We start from the raw sequence: 9,077 nt of genomic DNA, 5'->3' as shown, positions 1-9,077 counted from the left end.
TCATCTAGGGCTTTCCTGGTGGCTCAACGTTAAAGAATCCAGCTGTCAATACAGGAAATGTGGGTTTGATCCCTGGGTTGGGAAGATCCCCTGGAGAAGGAAATGGCAACCCACTCCAGTATTCTTGCCTGGAAAATCCCATGGACAAAGGAGCTTGATGGACTACAGTCCATGGGGTTGCAAAGAGTCAGACATGACTTAGTGACTAAGCAGCAGCAGCAGCAAAGATAGAACAAGTCTTAAGATCCACCCCTTCTTTGAGGCTTACATGGATATTCTCTAATCCGTAAGATAGAAATAAATGACACCTACTTTGTGGAGGAGTTGAAAAAAGTTGCAAATGGATTTTTGGAGCTGGGAGTTGGAATGGGAGCTTGCTCCGTCCACTCCACGCATCGACCTGGTATTGCAGTACTTCCAGGAACGGTGCACCCAAAAATAGAAAAAAAAAAAAGAGTTGCAAATGGTGTTTGAAATGTTCCTGCTGTGTAATCACCTTGCGTGCTCAGTAGTGTTGGACTCTTTGCAACCTCATGCACTGTCCGTGGGATTTCCCAGGCGAAAATACTGGAGTAGGTTGCCATTTCCTCCTCCAGGGGGTCTTCTCAACCCAAGGATTGAGCCTGTGTCTCTTACACCTCTTGCATTGGCAAGCAGATTCTTTGTCACTAGCGCCACCTGGGAAGCTCAGTATGCAGTAGGTGTTCCATAAGTGAGTCATTATAATAGTGTCTCATGTTTACTGAGTCACTGCCAAGTGCCAGAGCACATCCCTTCAGAGCACACCATGCTTTGTTTCATTAAATCCTCACAACAACCCTATAGACTGCATTATTGTTCCTGTTTACAGATGAGGGAACTGTGGTCAGAGAAGGTAAGCCACTTGCCTAAATGACACAGCTGGTTAGTAGGATTTCCAGGATTCAAACCTAGACAGTGTGACTCAAGCACGAATGCTTCTAAATATAACACCATACTGACTCTTCATGATGGAAGTACTAACAGTTGTCCACTCAGTACAAAGGTTTACAGTGTGACCTAATGGAAAATACAGGCAAAAAACAGAAGTCAATGTATTGACAAGAAAGTTGATTAAAGGCTGAGATGTTATGGGCGTCTGGTGCCAGGGAGGGAAAAGTTGAGGTTTAACTCCACCCACCAATCATAAATTATCAACACATGGCCAATCTTGTGGTTATCTAGAATTCCATCAAGGGATTTGTGACTGATATATACACACTGCAGTATTTAAAACAGATAACCAACAAGGACCTGCTATATAGCACAGGGAACTCGCTCAATATTCCATAATAACTTAATTGGGAAAATAATATGAAAAAGAATAGATCCATGTACTGAATAACTGAATTACTTGGCTGTACACCAGAAATGAACATGACATTGTTCATCAACTCTACTCCAATATAAAATTTTAAAAAATCACATTTTCATAAAAGAATAAATTATAAACATATATGGAAAAAGCTAGAAAGATAAAGTGTTGAGAAGAGTTAAAAAAAAATTTTTTTTTAAAAAGGACTTCCTTGGTGGTCCGATAGTTAAGACTCTGTGCTTCCACAGCAGGGGTACGGATTCAATTCCTGGTCCCCTGGTCAGGAAAGTTCTGCATGCCACTTGGTACAGTCAAATACAAAAAGAGTTTTTAAAAAAAGATGAACCCCCATCCAGACTATTTTTTTCTCATTTATTTTTATTAGTTGGAGGCTAATTACTTTACAATATTGTAGTGGTTTTTGTCATACATTGACATGAATCAGCCATGGATTTACACATCCAGATTATTTTGAAGCAAATCCCAACAGATATTAAATACTGCTACTAATGATAATAATAATAGTGGAGACTTTCTTTAACAGCTGGCAAAGAAGGAAAGAAAATAGAGCTATTCTCAACCGTCAGCATCCCTGGTACCCCAAAGCGTGTGATGGGTCTGGAATCATCTCCCATGACAGGGGGTCATGCCCAGAACTGAGGGCGTCTCCAGAGTCAAACAACAGATAATTCCCCTAGGAACCATGACCTGGTGTAGAGAGACACAGCCTTGGAGTTTGCAGAGCCTCCATCACCTCTCTCTCCTACGGCTTCAGTCCTTGCTCCAGACAGGAAGAGTCTCGGCAGCCTAAATTGCTGTTTGTTTAGTCCATCAGTCTTGTTCGACTCTTTTTGTGACCAATGTGGACTGTAGCCCACCGGGCTCCTCTGTCCGTGGGGATTTTCCAGGCAAGATACTGGAGCAGGTTGCCATTTCCTCCTTCAGGGGATCTCCCCAACCCAGGGATCAAACCCGCGTCTCCTTGACCACTGAGCCACGTGGGATGCACCATGAATTTGCAGGATTGAGACCTTGGGCTTGGGAGGTTTTTTCATTCCCTTGGCCTCTCCACGTTGCGATGTTGAAATTTGTTGCTTTGCTTCATGTTCCAACTGTGGGTGTAATTATTGCCAGGGGACCAGCAATTAACCTTCCCCAGAGTGAGCAGTTAGAGTTCTCTGACCGAGTGTCCTGTGGCAGAGGAGACAGCTTGTCCAGGTCCCCCGGAAGCGCCTGGGATGTCTGCTCTAAGGAGGGGTGGGGGAAGGGATGCTGGGGCCACAGAAGGGTCAGCCTCTGACACTGATCTCATCAGAACTGGAGAATTGGGACCTAATGAGGGAGAGTGACACCTTTGTCTTGTATCTGAGATGCTGGAAAAATGCCCCCTTCCTAATTTTCTCTTAATAAGTCTTTGACTCACTATTGTATATGTCCCTGCCATTCTGCAATTTGCATATTCCATTTTCTTTTTCTTTATATTAAACTATAACTTCTATACAACAATATGCACAAATATTGTGTGCAGCTGCATTACTTTCCCATGGGTGTTTACACCTGTCTACATCCAGCTCAACACCCCCATTCTGCAGTCTTCCGTATACCCCTCCCTCCGTACACCAACCACCGCCGGCCAGTCAGTTCACTTCCCACGAAGCTAACCATTATTCTACCTTCTAACACCACTGAACTTTTGGCTTCTTTTTGAATTATTCGTAAATAAAGCCACAGAGCACATTCTCTTTTGTGGCTGGTTTCTTTCTTTCAGAATGTCTGTGAATTCATCCGTATTGTTGCATGTAGCTGGTGTGTGTGTGTGTTTGTGTGTGTGTATGTTAGTTCCTCAGTCATGTCTGGCTCTTTGGGACCCTGTGGACTGCAGCACACCAGGCTTCCCTGTCCTTCACTATTTCCTGGGGTTTGCTCAAACTCATGTCCATTGAGACAGTGATACTATCCAACCATCTCATCCTCTGTCGCCCGCTTCTCCTGCTCTCAATTTTTTCAGGGTCTTTTCTAGTGAATCGGCTCTTCACATCAGGTGGCCAAAGTATTGGAACTTCAGCTTCAGCATCAGTCCTTCCAATGAATATTCAGGACTGATTTCCTTCAGGATTGACTGGTTTGATTTCCTTGCAATCCAAGGAACTCTCAAGAGTCTTCAGGACCATAGTTTGAAAGCATCAATTCTATGGCACTCAGTTTTCCTTGGAGAAGGCAATGGCACCCCACTCCAGTACTCTTGCCTGGAAAATCCCATGGACGGAGGAGCCTGGTAGGCTGCGGTCCATGAGGTCGCTAAGAGTCGGACACGACTGAGTGACTTCACTTTCACTTTTCACTTTCATGCATTGGAGAAGGAAATGGCAACCCACTCCAGCGTTCTTGCCTGGAGAATCCCAGGGACGGGGGAGCCTGGTGGGCTGCCATCTATGGGGTCGCACGGAGTCGAACAAGACTGAAGCGACAGCAGCAGCAACAGTTTTCCTCGTAGTCCAACTCTCACATCCATACAGGACTACTGGAAAAACCATAGCTTTGACTATATGGATCTTTGTTGGCAAAGTAATTTTATCAAAATTGTTGTTCATTGAGACTCATCAAGTTCAATTTTCAAGTATTTGTGAAGATATATCCACTTACTTCTGTGATGGACAAGAGAGGTGTATACACATTCATAGAGCTTCTCTTCTGTTAATCGTCCTGTTTGTCTGGAGTTTCAGATTTTGACAATTTGAAAACTGGAGCGACACTCCAGTGAAAACTGGGGGTCCAGAGAGTAGAAAGATTTACATCATTATGATCTTATGGTTACTAGCCAGGAGTCAGAGGGAGAGAGAAATTGGGAGATTGGGATGGACATAGACACAGTACTATATATAAAATAGATAATTAATAAGGACTTACTGTATAGCACAGGGAACTCTGCTCAGCACTCTGTAATGACCTATGTGAGAAAAAAATCTAAAAAAGAGTGGACATATGTATACATATGGCTGATTCACTTTGCAATAAGGCAGAAAGTAACACAACATTGTAAATCAACTCTACTCCAGGAAAAAAAAAAAAAAAGCTTTTTAAAGGCTGAAGAAGAGAAGAGACAGAACAGACTTGGGGTTTAAAAACCTACCACCCACTTACTAACTGTGCAGGTATTGGGACTCTCTGGGCTTCATGTCCTATTTTGGTACAGTGAGAATAATAACAGTGTGCTCGTGGGATTTTTGTGTATGTAAAACAAGACATTCTGTATAAGGCCCTTAGTGCATTAAGCCTGGGGTAACTAGTGAGTACATTCATCACAGTGTCTGATATGAATGGACGTTCCCCGCTCAGGCTGCTGCCTGGGAAGGGGGTCAGAGTGTGTTTCTGGTGGGGCGTTGAAAGCTCCGCTGGCGGAAGGCCCATCACGGGGTGATCGTGAACCTATGCAGCCTGACCAAGGGCTCCCCAGGGATGAGGAGATGGAAGAGTTTCAGGCACTGGGTGCTTAGCAGACAGTAAGAGGAAAACTGGGGAGTGAATCAGTGAGAAAAATAAAATCTTCCTGTTTGCCCACGGGTTTGCTTTCTTCCTGTGTGACCCAACATTGGGGGCTGTAAGACTCTTCATTATATTAACTATCAGGGGCCACTGAACCAGCACTGTGCTACAGGGTGCTGGGAATTGCCAGGAAATGGTAGGTTATTGGTAAATAATGATCCCTTCTCTTTCTTTAGAAGTCAACAGGACCCTACAGGTGTATTATCATCCCATGCCTTCTTATGACCTTTTTATGACCTCCTTCTTTTCTTTTTTTGAGCACACTTCATGCAGATCAGTTGGTAAAGAATCTGCCTGCAATGCTGGAGATCCTAATTCAATTCCTGGGTAGGGAAGATCCCCTGGAGAAGGGTTAGGCTACCCACTCCAGTATTCTTGGGCTTCCCTTGTGATTCAGCTGGTAAAGAATCCATTTGCAATGCAGGAGACCTGGGTTCGATCCCTGGGTTGGGAAGCACACTTCAGCACGTGCAATCTTAGTTTCCTGACCAGGGATTGAACCCATGTCCCCTGCGTTGGAAGGCAGATTTTTTCTTTTTTTCAAAAATCATTCTGATTTTTTTAAATGATTTTATTTATTGTATTTATTTTTGGCTGCGCTGGGTCGGTCATCATTTCTGAGTGGGCTTTTCTCTAGTGGTGGTGCAAGGGCTTCTCACTGAGGTGGTTTCTTTTGCTGTGGAGCACACACCACAGCCAAGACCCAGTGTAGCCCCCCAAAAAAGTAGCTGAGGCTTATATAGACTATGTTCTGTGTTAACTCCTTTAATGTCTCAACAACATTAGGGCAGATGTATTATCATCCTCATTTTACAGATGAGGGAACTGAGACCCAGAGAGGTCAATTAACTGGCTCACAGTTTATCAGTGAGGATTTGGACTCAAATATGACCCTGCTCTATTGCCCTAGATTAAGAAGAATAATGATCTTGTATGACTTGATTTCCTTGACCATCTGCCTTAGTCAACAGAATGGAAATTCGACTCACGAAAGTTCTCTTGTCGACTACTATAATCCAAAGTCCATTTCGTTGCTTGGCCTATAAATTGGCGTTCAATATAATTTTGTTTGAATGAATGGATAAAGGAATGATAGTTGGGAAAAGGAATTTGAGAAGAAACGGGACCCAGGGATGAATAGAAGACACAGTGACTGACTTTCACCAGGCAGAGCTGTAAGGAAATACATGCAGTATGAGCTAAAATATCACAGTAGAGATTTATGATGTGCAGATGTAGAACTTCACCAAAGACTTTTTTCTGTATATATTAAGATAATTGTATGACTACATAGGGCACAGCACAATTTTGAGGATGCTGGATCTGTCCCATCCTTTTACTGTTTTGTATCACTGAATTTATTTGTCTGAACTGTACATTATAGGGACTTCCAAGGTGGTCCAGAGGCTAAGACTCTGCACTTCCACTGCAGGGAACCCAGGTTCCATTCCTGGTCAGGGAACTAGATTCCCACATGCATCAACTAAAGATTCTGTCTGTGTGTTGCAACTAAGAGCTGGCACAGACAAATCAATAAATATTTTAAAGATAAATAAGATACTTAAAAAAAAACCCAAAACTGTATATTATAAAGGGTGAATTTTATTGTATAGAATTATACCTTAATTTTACAAATCAGTGCAAGGTCTTAAAAAATAAAAATAAAATAAAATATCACATTAGACTTGGCAGGGACCTTGGGAAGGGTTCAATCCTCCAACCCATATAAATGGGGAAACTGAGGCCCAAGGTCCCATTCCAGATGAGTGAAACAGTTCAGGCCAGATGTTGTGGCTTTGACACCTATGGCTTAGACACCTGTGGCTTATATTTTCAATCACATCTCCAGACCCTTTCCTTCGAGCACCAGCCTCATTACATCCACAAAACCTGCTTAAGTTTATCCTTCACTGGGGACCCCTGAGACAGCAACATGGCACCCATTCCAACAACACCCGCTTTTGTGTCCAATCTATTGTCAAGCTAGTGGTGGTGAGACCTGAGTGCGCCAGGGGCTGGGAGAGGAGAGGTGAGGGGCAGTCAACCTTCTCATTTTCATAGCCCAGTGGGGAGCAGGGAGGTAGATAAACCCCACAAGCATCATATGCCATGGGTTTCATTTCCTTTTGAATAATTCTCTCAAGCTGTATAAACTTTCTGCCTGAAAAATAAATGACTCCCCCCTTAAAATAAACATTTACACCATCTGAACGCCTGCGTTCACTGCCTAGGAATGAGGCTTATGCATCAGTATACCCAGAAGCTCCCACCAAAAGCCTGGAAACTTATATTTTTCTCCATGACCCTTGGCAACCACTATTCTTCAATCACATCTTCCAGTTACCTGTCAGAGAAAAACACATACACACGTGGAGACATAATAATAGATTTGTGTGAAAGCAGGGATTTATCTGCATGAATCCTAAAGCTCAGCCACATTTCAAACTTGAAAGGAGAAATCTAAGAGGAAGGTGGGCAGGTATCAGTATTTCTAATAGGATAGGCCATCTGTTTGACAATCCATTTGTGTGTTAGTCACTCAGCCGTGTCCAGCTCTTTGCGACCCCTTGGACTGCAGCCCACAAGACTCCTCTGTCCATGGCATTCTCCAGGCACGAATACTGGAGTGGGATGCAATTCCCTTCTTCAGGGGATCTTCCCATCCCAGGGATCAAACTGAGTCTCCCGCATAGTAGGCAAATTCTTTACTGTCTGAGCCACCAGAGAAGCCCTGATACAACATTTAGTGTAAAATATTTAGTGGGGGTTAAATTAATGGACAATAAAAGACGTGATTTAGGCAGTTTTTTGGTGGTCCAGTGGTTAGAACTCAGCACTCTCACTGCCAAGGGCCTGAGTTTGATCCCTGGTTGGGGAACTAAGAGCCCACAAGCCATGAGATACAGCCAAAAAAAAAAAAAAAAAAAAAGAAAGAAAATAAGAAGAAAGAAAGACAGGAATGAGATAAGAATCACCTGTTGATATCACCCATGTATTCATCCATCATTAATTGAGCTTCTACTATGTGGCAGGCACACTGTCATTGTTACAGTCCAACTGAAAAATTATTATGATGCTTTCCTATCATCATAGCGACACAACTCTGTTCTAATAACCATCACCCACAAAAATTCCCAGGAGAAGAGTTCTTCTCTTATGCAAAGCTTCATTGCATTATTCCTCTCAAGTGCCCTTGAGGAAGGGCGTTACCATTGTTATTGGTCGTTATTTCATCATCACGGTGCAGAGGAGAAAAAAAAAATGAAATTGCAAGAAGCGTTTTAATGTTAAGAAATAGGTAAAATTTTACTTGGCACCTCTCCTGAATTGTTTATTGCTGTTAAAGCATTCAGAGAAGAACACAGTTTCATCGCTTACAAATCTAAAGTGAAAGAACCTTTAACTTATTCATTATGTATGTGTTAGTTTATTCACTTATTCTATATACTTATATGGTGTGCTTTTTATTGTCAAGCAATGGGCTTATTGGGCTTCCCTGGTAGCTCAGCTGGTAAAGAATCCACCTGCAATGCAGGAGACCCCGGTTCGATTCCTGGCTTGGGAAGATCCCCTGGAGAAGGATAGGCTACCCACTCCAGTGTTCTTGGGCTTAGCTGGTGGCTCAGCTGGTAAAGAATCTGCCTGCCATGTGGGAGACCTGGGTTCAACCCCTGGGTTGGGAAGATCCCCTGGAGGAAGGCATGGCAACCCAGTCCAGTATTCTTGCAGGGAGAAGCCCATGGACAGAGGAGCCTGGTGGGCTACATACCTGGGGTCTCAAAGAGTTGAACAGGACTGAGAGATTAAGCACGCACACACACAATGGGCTTCTTAGTCAGTTACTGAGTTTACTTTTCCTTCCCTTCCTGTCTCGATCTTTCCCTTCTATCTTTCTTAATCTCAGTGTTCTTCACCCCATGTGCTTTTTTAAAAATTGATTTATTTATATTTATTTTGTTTATTTTTGGCTGTGCTGGATCTTCATTGCTACGTGTGGGCTTTTCTCTACCTGCAGTGAGCAGGGGCAACTCTTCATTGCGGAGCTCGGGCTCTCAGTCCACGGGCATCAGTAAGCTGTGGCTCACAGGCTCTAGAGTACGTCACCCCATCCGCTTGACTTCCCAAAGCTTCCTTGGTGAGGCAGCATGTCAGTGGTTGATGTCTCTGAGTGGTGAGGAACGAGGTCTTTCTTCTTTACTGG

General features: G+C 43.4%; 1 non-coding gene across 1 annotated transcript; it reads left to right on the top strand.

The window, feature by feature from the left end:
• The first annotated feature begins 248 nt into the window (after positions 1-248).
• Positions 249-437, top strand: LOC133058238 (U2 spliceosomal RNA). Its single transcript, XR_009693335.1, has one exon. It is a non-coding gene; the product is annotated as a U2 spliceosomal RNA (small nuclear RNA).
• The last annotated feature ends 8,640 nt before the right edge of the window (positions 438-9,077 follow it).

This window comes from Dama dama, chromosome 5, assembly GCF_033118175.1.
Source record: "Dama dama isolate Ldn47 chromosome 5, ASM3311817v1, whole genome shotgun sequence".
In the NCBI taxonomy this organism is placed as follows: domain Eukaryota; kingdom Metazoa; phylum Chordata; class Mammalia; order Artiodactyla; family Cervidae; genus Dama; species Dama dama.
The sequence above is the reverse complement of the archived record's forward strand: the minus strand, read 5'-3'. Positions and strand labels throughout refer to the sequence as shown.